A 10,628-nucleotide genomic window follows, 5' to 3' on the forward strand; every position below is an offset into this window, starting at 1 on the left:
TGCTCTTCCCCGACCTATGAGGATCCCACTTGTAGTTTTGTTGAGGAGCCTCTCATACGTTGCTGTGTGAAGGGACCCTTGGGGGTTTCTTAAGGGGATATGGGGGTTCAGAAGGTCAGAGGCAGGGCCTGAGGCTCAAATGTCTCTGAGATTCCAAGGGAAGTTTGTGAGATTCATGCTGTACTGGCTGTACTTGTACTTTTGTTTGCTTGCTTGCTTGTTTTTAAGACAGGGTCTCATGTAGCCCAGGTTGATGTCATTTTTATATGTAGCCACTGCTGCGGAGAGTAACACACTTTAAGTAGGAGAGCTATGGAGGTAAGTCCCCATTTGTGTCAATTAGTGTCATTCTTAGGACCCAATGAAAGTAGTGAATGTTTGCCTAAATGACATAAAACTAAGAGAAACCCGGGGGTTGGGACTGGAGAGATGGCTCAGCCGTCCGGAGTTCAATTCCCAGCAACCACATGGTGGCTCACAACCATCTATAATGAGATCTGATGTTCTCTTCTGGTGTGTCTGAAGACAGCATACTCATATACATAAAATAAATAAATCTAATTTTTTTTTCAAAAAGAATAACTTTAAAAAAAAAGAAAGAAACCTGGGGCAGGAGAGGAGAGAAGACTAAGTGGGTGGGAATACTTGCTGCTGGGGTGTGGTGGCACACACATTTAGTCCTGGGAGGCAGAGGCAGGCAGATCTACATGAGTTCCAGGACAGCCTGGGCTACCTAGAGGGAAATAAAAGTATCTGCTGCTCTTCCAGAACCCACGTGAAGCCGTTAAACCACTTGAAACTCCAACTCCAGAGAATCCAGTGTTCTCTCCTGACCTCTGTATGTACACTCCAAACATGGCACACACAGACACATAGATTTTAAAAACTCTGGAAAGACTACTAGAAGCCAAGAAACCAAGCACTAGTTCCCTGTTCCCACAAAGCAGCTCTCTGTCCCCTTTCCCTTTTCTTGTTTCTTTCTTGAAACAAGGTCTCACTGTGACTATGTAGCTTAGGCTGCCCTTGAACTCAGGGGTCCTTGAGGCTGACCTTAAGATCAAGGTCTTGGGGCTGGAGAAAGAGCTGGCCTATGAGGGGATCAGGCACTGTTGTGGTGCACATACATATAAGCAAGCAAAAGACACATACACATAAAATTTTAAATTCTAGCAACAACAAACTCCTGAAGAATTCCTGACTCCACCACTTACGTGCTGGGACTATGGGCCACTATGCCTGGTTCTTATCTTCATCTTTCTGTATTCAGTATTTCTTTAAGTCATTATTTGCTCATAGCTGGACAATTCTGAAAAATGATTCAGTCTCAACTAGGTAGGTAAGAATGGCCTTCAACTCCTGGTTGTCCTGACTCCAGCACACTCTGGGATGACAGGGGTGTGCCACTTCCTTGGCTCCAGGGGAAGAGGTTTGCAGGAGTCTTATGAAGGTCAGATAGGCTTTGCAGCTTCTTATGCCCATTGGATGTTTTATTTCCTAACGCTGTCAATGTACTCGCTTAAATATGTATTTGTTGCCCATTGGAAGATTTCTAGTGCCAAACTAAAATAGCAAACTCTGCATTTATTTGATTTTGCTAATGCCTAGCCTCTTTTTGAACTCCTTGAGGACTGTTGACTGGGCCTAAACTTAACACTGCCTGAGGTCATTGTGTACTCCTCAGGTTCTGAGAGTCAGGGAAAGATGTAGAAGTGAGCTTTGTAATAGCATTTGCAGTGTAATTGTGTCCTGTAATTTGGTGTTAAAAATCAATTGAAAGCAACACCCCTGCACTCATCTGTGATACTGAAACAATGATTAGTAAGCACGCTGGCCTTATTTGTCACGTTGAAAGTGCTGAGTTAGTGCATGCTTAGTCCCCTGTATTAACCAAATGCTTATGTTCCCTGCTTTATCCTGATATCTCTTAAAATAGCTCTCCTAGGACTGCAGCAAGGAGAAGTTTTTAAAAGAGGCATTAAAGTCAATTTTTTTTTGTGTGTGTGTTAACTTAAAAAAAGATTCAAGGAGACTTAGAGGGTAGGATTAACTGCTCCAGGAATGCCTTCATTTTGGGTCGGGAAGAGAGTATATCTCTCACCGTTACAAACCTTTCTAGGTACATGATGTATTTCACTCTTAGGTAGCCTGTGAAGAAGTTAGGGAAGACTCCTGGCAACACGTAGCACAACTGAAGGCATGCACACCCTTGACTCAGAGGTCACACTTCTAAGAGTCAGCCCCCGCATAAGACGGGGACGACAGATATACAAGGATGTTAGCTACAGCATTTTCTATAGTATCGTCATTGGAAACAGATCCAAATGCACACAACATAGATGCCCACCTGTGAAAGCTTAGAGTATGTCAAGGACCCATAATGCAGACCACTCTGTGATTATGAAGAAAGAATAGAGATGGATGCATAACCATAACATACTTTTGAATGGAAGAAATAAAGCCAAAGAACTTTAAGAGGGAAATATGTGTTCTTCTGTGCAGATATGATGTGCATGTGTGTTTGTAGTTAAAGTGTGTACCCTTCAAACTTATCAGTGGTCAACGCTAGAGTCAGAAAGAGAGAGGAGAGGTAGATTCCCTACTAAATGAACTTCTAGGTTTGAGTTGTAACAATGACCATACCTTATTTTTTTGTAATTTTGTAACGAAAGTATCATTTAGAAAAAGGCAGATCAGGCCTCTGCTTCTTACTTGCTACTGTTTGAGCAGTGCTTCTCAGAGAGGGGAATTTTTGGTGCCCCTCCCCCCATTAGGCAGTGTCTAAAGGCACTTACAGTTGTTGCATAAAGACAGTATCTGGTGGATGGAAGCGGAAATATACAGGTCCAGGATAGCTCTCACACAGCAAAGAATCTCTGGTCACAAAATGTCAGTCATGCCAAGTCAAGAAATCTTCTGTTTAGATTAGAAAGTTGTGGCCATGTTTAAGCTTGAAGGTTGTGTATTGGACACATTCCAGAAAGCACCGTTCTTACTGTGGGGTGTCCTCTGCGTGACCACAGAATTCTAAGTACGACATGTACAAGTCTGCATCCCAGTAGGGCGTGCACTGTGTCCTTGCGCTCTGTTCTGTCCCTAATGCAGAGGCATTGCATGCACATGTTTCACAGCTGAGCACTTGGGCAGGTGTAGAGAAAAAAAATAAAAATAAATATTTAAATTACTTAGACACTACCTGATATAATAAGAAAATTTATTTATTTTTATTTGATTAACACAGCAGTAAAACAGCTAAGTAGAGGTCATCTTTTTTTTTTTAATGTTATTTATTTAAACACAGGGTCCTACATTGGATGTTGCCCAGCCTAGCCTTGAACTCAGGATCCTCTTGCCTCAACCCCCCTCATTCTGGAGTTAAAGATGTGTATCACCATATCCAGTTTATTAATGTTTTGTAATGAAAAATTAAAACATATAAAATTGGTCCAGTGTAGTCAGTCCTAGTAGCCCAGGCCAGTAAATTCAGCCAAATGAGAAACTTAGGTAGGAGTCACAGTTCCTTGTCCTGCCTGGGCTACAGAGTGAGTTAAGGCTCAGCCGTAGAAACTTATTGAGAGCCTGTCACAGAAAGCAAGAGGAGGTCCGAGGGTGTGGCTTGGTGGTAGATACTTGCTGTCTTAGTCAGGGTTTATATTCCTGCACAAAACATCATAACCAAGAAGCAAGTTGGGGAGAAAAGGATTTACTCAGCTTACACGTTCATCAGCAAAGAAAGTCAGGACTGGAACTCAAGCAGGTCAGGAAGCAGGAGCTGATGGGATGGATGTTTCTGGCTTGCTTCCCCTGGCTTGCTCAGCTTGCGTTCTTATAGAACGCAGGACTAGCCCAGGGATAGGACCACAATGGGCTGGGCCCACCCCTCCTTGATCACTAATTGAGAAAATGCCATACAGCTGGACTCATGGAGACATTTCCTCAAGGGAGGTTCCTTTCTCTGTGGTAACTCCAGCTTGTGTCAAGTTGACCCGGAAAACCAGCCAATACACTTGCCTAGCAGATAGAAGGCCTCAGGTTCAACTCTCTGAACCTGGGGAGTGGGTGCTGGAGGGGGAGGGAGCTTTTAGTACAATGGATTGAGAGTTCTTGCCATACATTATTACCAATTATACTTTGCTAATAAGATAATCCTTTTTAAATATAGATTAGAAATTGTAGCATATAGAGGTGAAAGGCCTGGAGGGATGCCAAGCATTCAGTGAAGATTTGCAGCTCCACAGTTCTGTTCTTTCTTCTTCACCGTAGTAAGATTAAGGAACAAGAGTCTTTTCTTTGAAAATAAATGTAGTTCTTTTCTAAATTACTTGACTTTAAGCTTTTGTCTTTAGGCAGCCCAGGCTGACCTTGAACCTTTGCTAGCCTGGAGGTCTTGATATTCCCATTTTAGCTCCCTAAATGTTAAAATTCCGTATGGGTATGATCATCCCGGGATTTATGAAAACACTTAAATGTCATATTCCAATTCTTCAACTCGAGACAGTTGATATTCAGAATTAAAATTGAATGTGCGAAACCAAACTGTGAATCATTTGAGATGTTAATGGCATGTATAGTTCCATGTGTTAGCTGTCCAGCTTAGTCTTTCTTTTGTTGTGTTTTCAAAGACTTGAGGGGAATGACGTCATGGAGTGTTTATGTGCTTAACTACTTGGTTCCCTGTTTTTTTATGATTTTATGATTTGTGACTTATGGCAATTAGTACACTGATAATATACTCATTAGTTTTAATGACTAGGCTTGAAGGCAGGTGTGCTAGCACATAACTGTCTGTGACTCTAGTACCCAGGAAGTAGAGTCAACAAGAGAAAGGATTGTATGCTGACCTAGGTGATGGAGTAAGACACTGACTCAAAGGTAACCCCCAAAACACCCTCCCCAAGCAACCCCTTCTCCCCAACAACCCCACTAACAACCCTCCCTAAAACAAACCCCTCCCCAAGCAACCCTGCCCCTCCCACACAGGTGAATTGGAGAAAGCTTTGTCATCGTGCCATATCAAGAGTGCCTTGTACCGCACACATATTCTTCCTCTGTATCTTTGCAGGGTCCTCTTGCCTTGGACTGCCTGGAAACTATCTTTGTCGGATATTGGTAGGCGTCAGAAAGGCTCTGCAGGAGCTGCTTGCTTTTATTGCACTGCTTTTGGATGATTGCCTATAGAGGCTTATTGTTTTCTGTTACTGTAGCAATGATTTGTGGAATCAGAGCACGCTGGGGCGGGCACTTACACACACACTTCTAGCCTTCACGATAGCCCTTTAAGGTAGGCACTGTTCTATACCTGTTTTCACAGGTGGAGAGAACCATATGCAGACAGATTAGGACACTGGCCATGAAGTCACATAGTAAATATTAGGGACCAGAAAGGGATCTAGCCTGGATATTTTAAAATTCTAAGTTTTGATTTTGAGAAGGGGTCTTGATGGTCTTAAACTCTTGGGCAAAAATGATTCTCTATCTTTGCCTCCTGAGCAGCAGATCTCAACCTGTGGGTTACGACCCCTTTGGGGGGTTGTCACACAACCTTTTCACAAGGGTCACATATCGGATAGTCTGCATATCAGATCTTTACATTACAATTCATAAGAGCAGCAAAATTACAGTTATGAAGTAGCAATGAAAATAATTTTATGATTAGGGTTCATCACATGAAGAACTGTATTTAGAAGCATTAGGAAGGTTGAGAACCGCCACTCTAAAGTATCTGAGACTACAGGTGCATGCTACTATGCCAGCCTTAGCTCTTGAACTCTTAGCAAGTGTGTTATGTTCAAAGCTGAGTCAAAGTCCCTATAATTGTCAGAAGATGAGTCTGGTGAGCTTCAGAGAAAATGAAAATAGCTCTCATGCCAGTTATTCCACAACCAAAGGTAACATTCTCAATCGTTAGAGAAAAATGAGATTTAGCATATGATAATAAGTGGGTCACTGCCTCACTTATTCAGTTATATGATTGTTCACTGAACAGACTGAATGGTTACTATTTGTGTCTGTTATTAAGTGTAGAGACATGGATGAGAAAAACACAGAGTGAGGAAGAGAGACTCTAATTATAAACACTCAACACTGCATAGCTGCAGCACAGATGAGGAACACGGCTCTATGAAGAGGAACTGTCGTGGTAAATATTTAAACCATCTACTCTATGCTCCTGGCTCTGCACATGCCCAACAGCTCTGGGTTCCTGAGTGAAAAGACATATACACACAACCTTTATATTCTAATATGTCTAACTTGCTTAATGATTGGGCACTTCCAAACCTCCCTGAAGCTAGCACACACTCCCCTCCAGTATTCCTGAGTTAACATTTTCTAAATCTATATTTTTATCTTTGTTGTTCTGTTTCCTTCTGAGCAGCTCCCATGGGACCACTTTCCCTTTGCACCTACATTTCGGCCGTCTTATTCTCCTATTCCTTCACCACGTGGACCATCCTACACCCCTTTCATGGGGCATCTGTTCTCTCTCTTGCCTGGGAGTTCCAAAAGTCCTGCCTCTCTCTCCCTGCCCAGCCATTGGCTGCTGGCAACTTTATTTCCCAATCAGAGCCAACTGGGGGCAGGCTTCCTTTTAGTCTAAGTGCAGGACACTGCAAATTAATTAGCATGAGAACACCAGCTACTACGGAAACCCAGTGAGAACCAGGGTAGGAAAGGGGTTTCAAGGAAGACATGTTTGCTGAGATCTGAAGAATGAATGACTTAGCCAGGATGTGGGGAAGGAAGGGCATGGGCCTCAGAGATGGGAAGGTGTGCTAGGTCAGAAGCTGAACCCCTTGAGTGCAGTTGGAACCAAGGAGAGCAATGGCAGCAGAGGGTAGGGACAGGCCCATGAAGAAGGCTGTTGGGCCGATGTGTAGCGTCAGCCAGTCCATGTTTTGAAAAGGTTGCCTGGGTCTTTGCTGAGAACCAAGCCATGGTGAGTAAGTGGAGTGCTGCAAAGATGGCTCTATAACTGATCGCCTGCCCCATGGCTCTTCTCTCTACCTGGACAGAAGTCTCAGTCAGGCAGAGAAACTCCTCAAATGCTGGTATCCAGCAGCTTTAGATTCTGGCAGTGTTTGGCAGCAGTGGTCAGGCAGTAACCTCTAGGTGTTCCGGCCTTCCAGCTTCTGGGATCCGAACTCTTGGCTCTTGGCATGGCTGTGGTTATAGCTGTCAGCCTGCGGGCTGAACCCTGAAGACTTGACAGCTCTCTGGAACAATTCAACCAGAGCCTGTCGGTTCTCCTCTCTGACCCCTTCCAGCCTCTATTCATTTCAGATTTCTATTCTCTTGTTATTTCTGTTTCTGTCTGTCGTCTTCTCTGGATACTCTTGAACTGTTTTGCTGTCCAACTCAGCCACTGGTGGGACCATTCAGGGTGCCTGTTTCCAGTGAGAATGGGGTTCCTGAAGGGGCTTCTCAAGAAGATGACTATCAAGAGTCTCCCTTCTTCCACCATGCAAGACCCAAGGTCATTATGCGTGGCAGCAAGTGCCTTTACTACCTAGGCTATTTCATCAGTCACAGAAAGCCCCTGCTCTAGGAACAGTAGGAGTCCCCCCAACCCCTTCTGTCCAAAGTGGAAATGGTTGCAGGGTGGTCTAGAGTTCACTGATGCTTGTGGCAGCAAGAAATATGGTACAATTGTTTAGGCAGTCCCAAGGTTGCCCCTTCAGGAGCCAGCATGATGAGCTGCAGTCAGTATATAGCTTTCTTGAGGTATCTGTAGAGATTTCAGGGCTATCTGGTTATCTCTCAGACCCATTTGTTCTTTTGCGTAAGTCATCTGGAGGCTTGAGGGAGAGTCTGAGAGCTGCTAATTCGCTGTCTTCATGCCCCGGTGTGTGCTTAGTTATTAGACAAGGACAGCAGAAGAGGAGCTTACAATGCACATTTAACCTTAGTGTTCACTAGTGGTAACTGATTTCAACAGCATTTTAGTGCCTGCTCAGTGCTCAGGGGTATGGGAAGAGTCCCTCATCTGTATCAGTTAGAGATCAGTTTGGTTAATTTTTAGGCTTATTTATTGTATTTTGGGTTTATGAGTATTTTGCTTGCGTGCATATATGTGCACCACATGTGCACCTTATGTCCTGGGAGGTCAGAAGAGGCACAGGAGCCTTTGGGATTGGAGTTACGGATGGTAGTGAGCTGCCACATGGGTACTGAGTACGGAGCGTAGGTCTTCTGTAAGAGTAACAAGTGCTCTTAATGGCTGAGCCATTTCAACCCCCCCCCCCCCCGGAGACTACTTCTAGTAGAATTTCTCTAGTTCTGGAGGGAGATTCAGGTAGCCTGTGGTAGGCAGGTAACAGCAGAGAAAGTAGGAAACTTATGCATTTGAGAATTTTTAGGGGCAAAGTCTGTTTGACTCCTGATTATGTAGAGCAGTGAGGGAGAGAGTGGTGTCAAGTGTAACACACAGTTTTTAGACTAAAGAACCAGACCTCGGCCGGGCCCACTCACTGCGATGGGAAACCTGGCAGGGCCATTTGGGGGAAGGTTGTCATTATGCCCTTGGAAGTCTCTTTCTAATAGAGAGCAGAGCTTCCAGGACCCCCACTGCTGAGCTTCATTAAGACCTAGGACCCAAAGTAGTTTTATAGAAATATATAGTAAAACACACCTAAATAATTCTGTCAATATTTTAATATATAAAGTTAGGCCAACTAAAGTACAGACCTTAATATTTCTAGTTAATCAATGGACTTTACTTCAGTATATCTGGTCTTTTTTTTTTTTTAATGAAGCAAAGTTAGAATTTATTAAGCCTATTTGCTTAGAATTTTTACATCAATCCCCATCTATATCCCTGACAGTTGAAAAGCCTTTACTTTTTGTTTTGGCAGCATGAGGCATTGGACCCAAAGCTACATTCAAGTTCTTGTAGTCTACCATAGGAAACAAATCAAATAAATAAATAATAATAATAATAAACCAGCCACTGGTATTTCAATGTTAAGCTATTCTGTATTAACTCTGAATGTTTATTAAGGAATTCAGGATATTTTGTTTTTCTCACATTTTTATATGATTTTATTTGATTTATTTTCAGTTTTAGTTTTTAAATTATGTTATTTATTTACTCTACATCCCTATTGCAGTTTCCCTTCCCTCCTTCCCTCCTAGTCCCTCCCTCGTCCCTGCCACTGCAATTAGGAATATTTCTATAGTGACTAATCTCATTTAACTAAGAATTATATGTGAACCAGAGTATCTCTAACTTGACCATAGTGTTTGTATTAGTATTTCATTTTAAAAGTCACATTAGGGGACTGGAGAGATGGCTCATCTGTTAAGAGCACATACTGTCCTTGCAGAGGACCTGAGTTTGATTCCAGCATCCACATCAAGCAGCCTACAGCCGTCTGCAACTCCAGCTCTGGGAGAAATCTGACACCTCTGACCACTATGGGCACTCTATTTATGGAGTACACATACCCTTGCCATACACACACATACACCTTGGACACACACTCTACACACACACACAAATACACTCTACACACACACACACACACACACACACACACACACACTCCACACACAATTTAAAATAAAAAGAAATCTTAAAAATGAGCTGGATGGATGCAGTGGTGGATGCCTATAATCCCAGTACTTTGGAGGTGGAGGCAGGAGGATCAGGAGTTCAAGGCTGTACTTGGTAAAAGGGAATTCAGGGCCAGCCTATTTCAAACAAACAAATTTATTTGATATCCTGTTTTAAACAAACAAATAAACCAAAACCAATAATAAGTTAAATTTTAATTGGATTATTGATAACATTGAGTTTCTTAAAGTATGGCTATTTGGGGGAGAGCAGCCAGCAAACTAATTCCTAAAAACTTGTTATGCAGGGTTGCCTGAACTATCCTCTGCTGCAAAACATGAAGACAGTTTGTTTAGGGATTTATTTGAAGACTATGAAAAGTGGGTTCGTCCTGTGGAACACCTGAGTGACAAGATAAAAATCAAGTTTGGCCTTGCAATATCTCAGTTAGTGGACGTGGTAAGTATACATGCCGTTACATGTTCCACTTAGCACTTAGGGAAAACCAATTTTTTTCCCCAGGTGTGAGTTAGCCACTAGAGGTTGCCAAAGTGACCAAATGTAGCCCTTCACTCAAGGGGCTCTTCAGGAAACAATTGCTAGTATGCCACAGGCATAGGAATACCATTTATATGTTGTTGTGAAGTTTAGAAATAGTTTTATTTCATTTGCTAGTAATAGGTCCATCCTTAATGAAATTTAAACATATCAAAACATTTTATGTTGAAGTTCCCCTTAAATGTATGTGAGCCTGTGCTGGGAGGTCTGAGAATCATAGATTATCTTAACATTGTTTCAAGATCACACTTCAATGGGCAGTGGTGGCGCACGCCTTTAATCCCAGCACTAGGGAGGCAGAAGCAGGTGGATCTCTGAGTTCAAGGCCAGCCTGGTCTACAAAGCATGTTCCAGGATAGCTAGGGCTAAACAGAGAAACCTTGTCTCAAGAAAAAAAAAATCATACTTCAAACATATCAGGGACTAGAGGGAGCACTCAGAGGTTAAGACTGCTCCTGCAGAGGGAGCACTCAGAGGTTAAGACTGCTCCTGCAGAGGGAGCACTCAGAGGTTAAGACTG

General features: G+C 42.9%; 1 protein-coding gene across 2 annotated transcripts in view; it reads left to right on the forward strand.

Annotated features, from left to right (window-relative positions):
• The first annotated feature begins 9,856 nt into the window (after positions 1-9,856).
• Positions 9,857-10,628, forward strand: part of Chrna5 (cholinergic receptor nicotinic alpha 5 subunit) — a 10,933-nt gene continuing 10,161 nt past the window's right edge. Inside the window, exon 1 of one of the 2 annotated variants that reach the window (XM_029482092.1) lies at positions 9,857-10,009. The gene's annotated coding sequence lies outside the window, so the exon portion shown is untranslated. The remainder of the gene's footprint in view (positions 10,010-10,628) is intronic. The other variant, XM_029482091.1, reaches the window with a different exon arrangement.

Source organism: Mus caroli, chromosome 9, assembly GCF_900094665.2.
Source record: "Mus caroli chromosome 9, CAROLI_EIJ_v1.1, whole genome shotgun sequence".
Taxonomy (NCBI): Eukaryota; Metazoa; Chordata; class Mammalia; order Rodentia; family Muridae; genus Mus; species Mus caroli.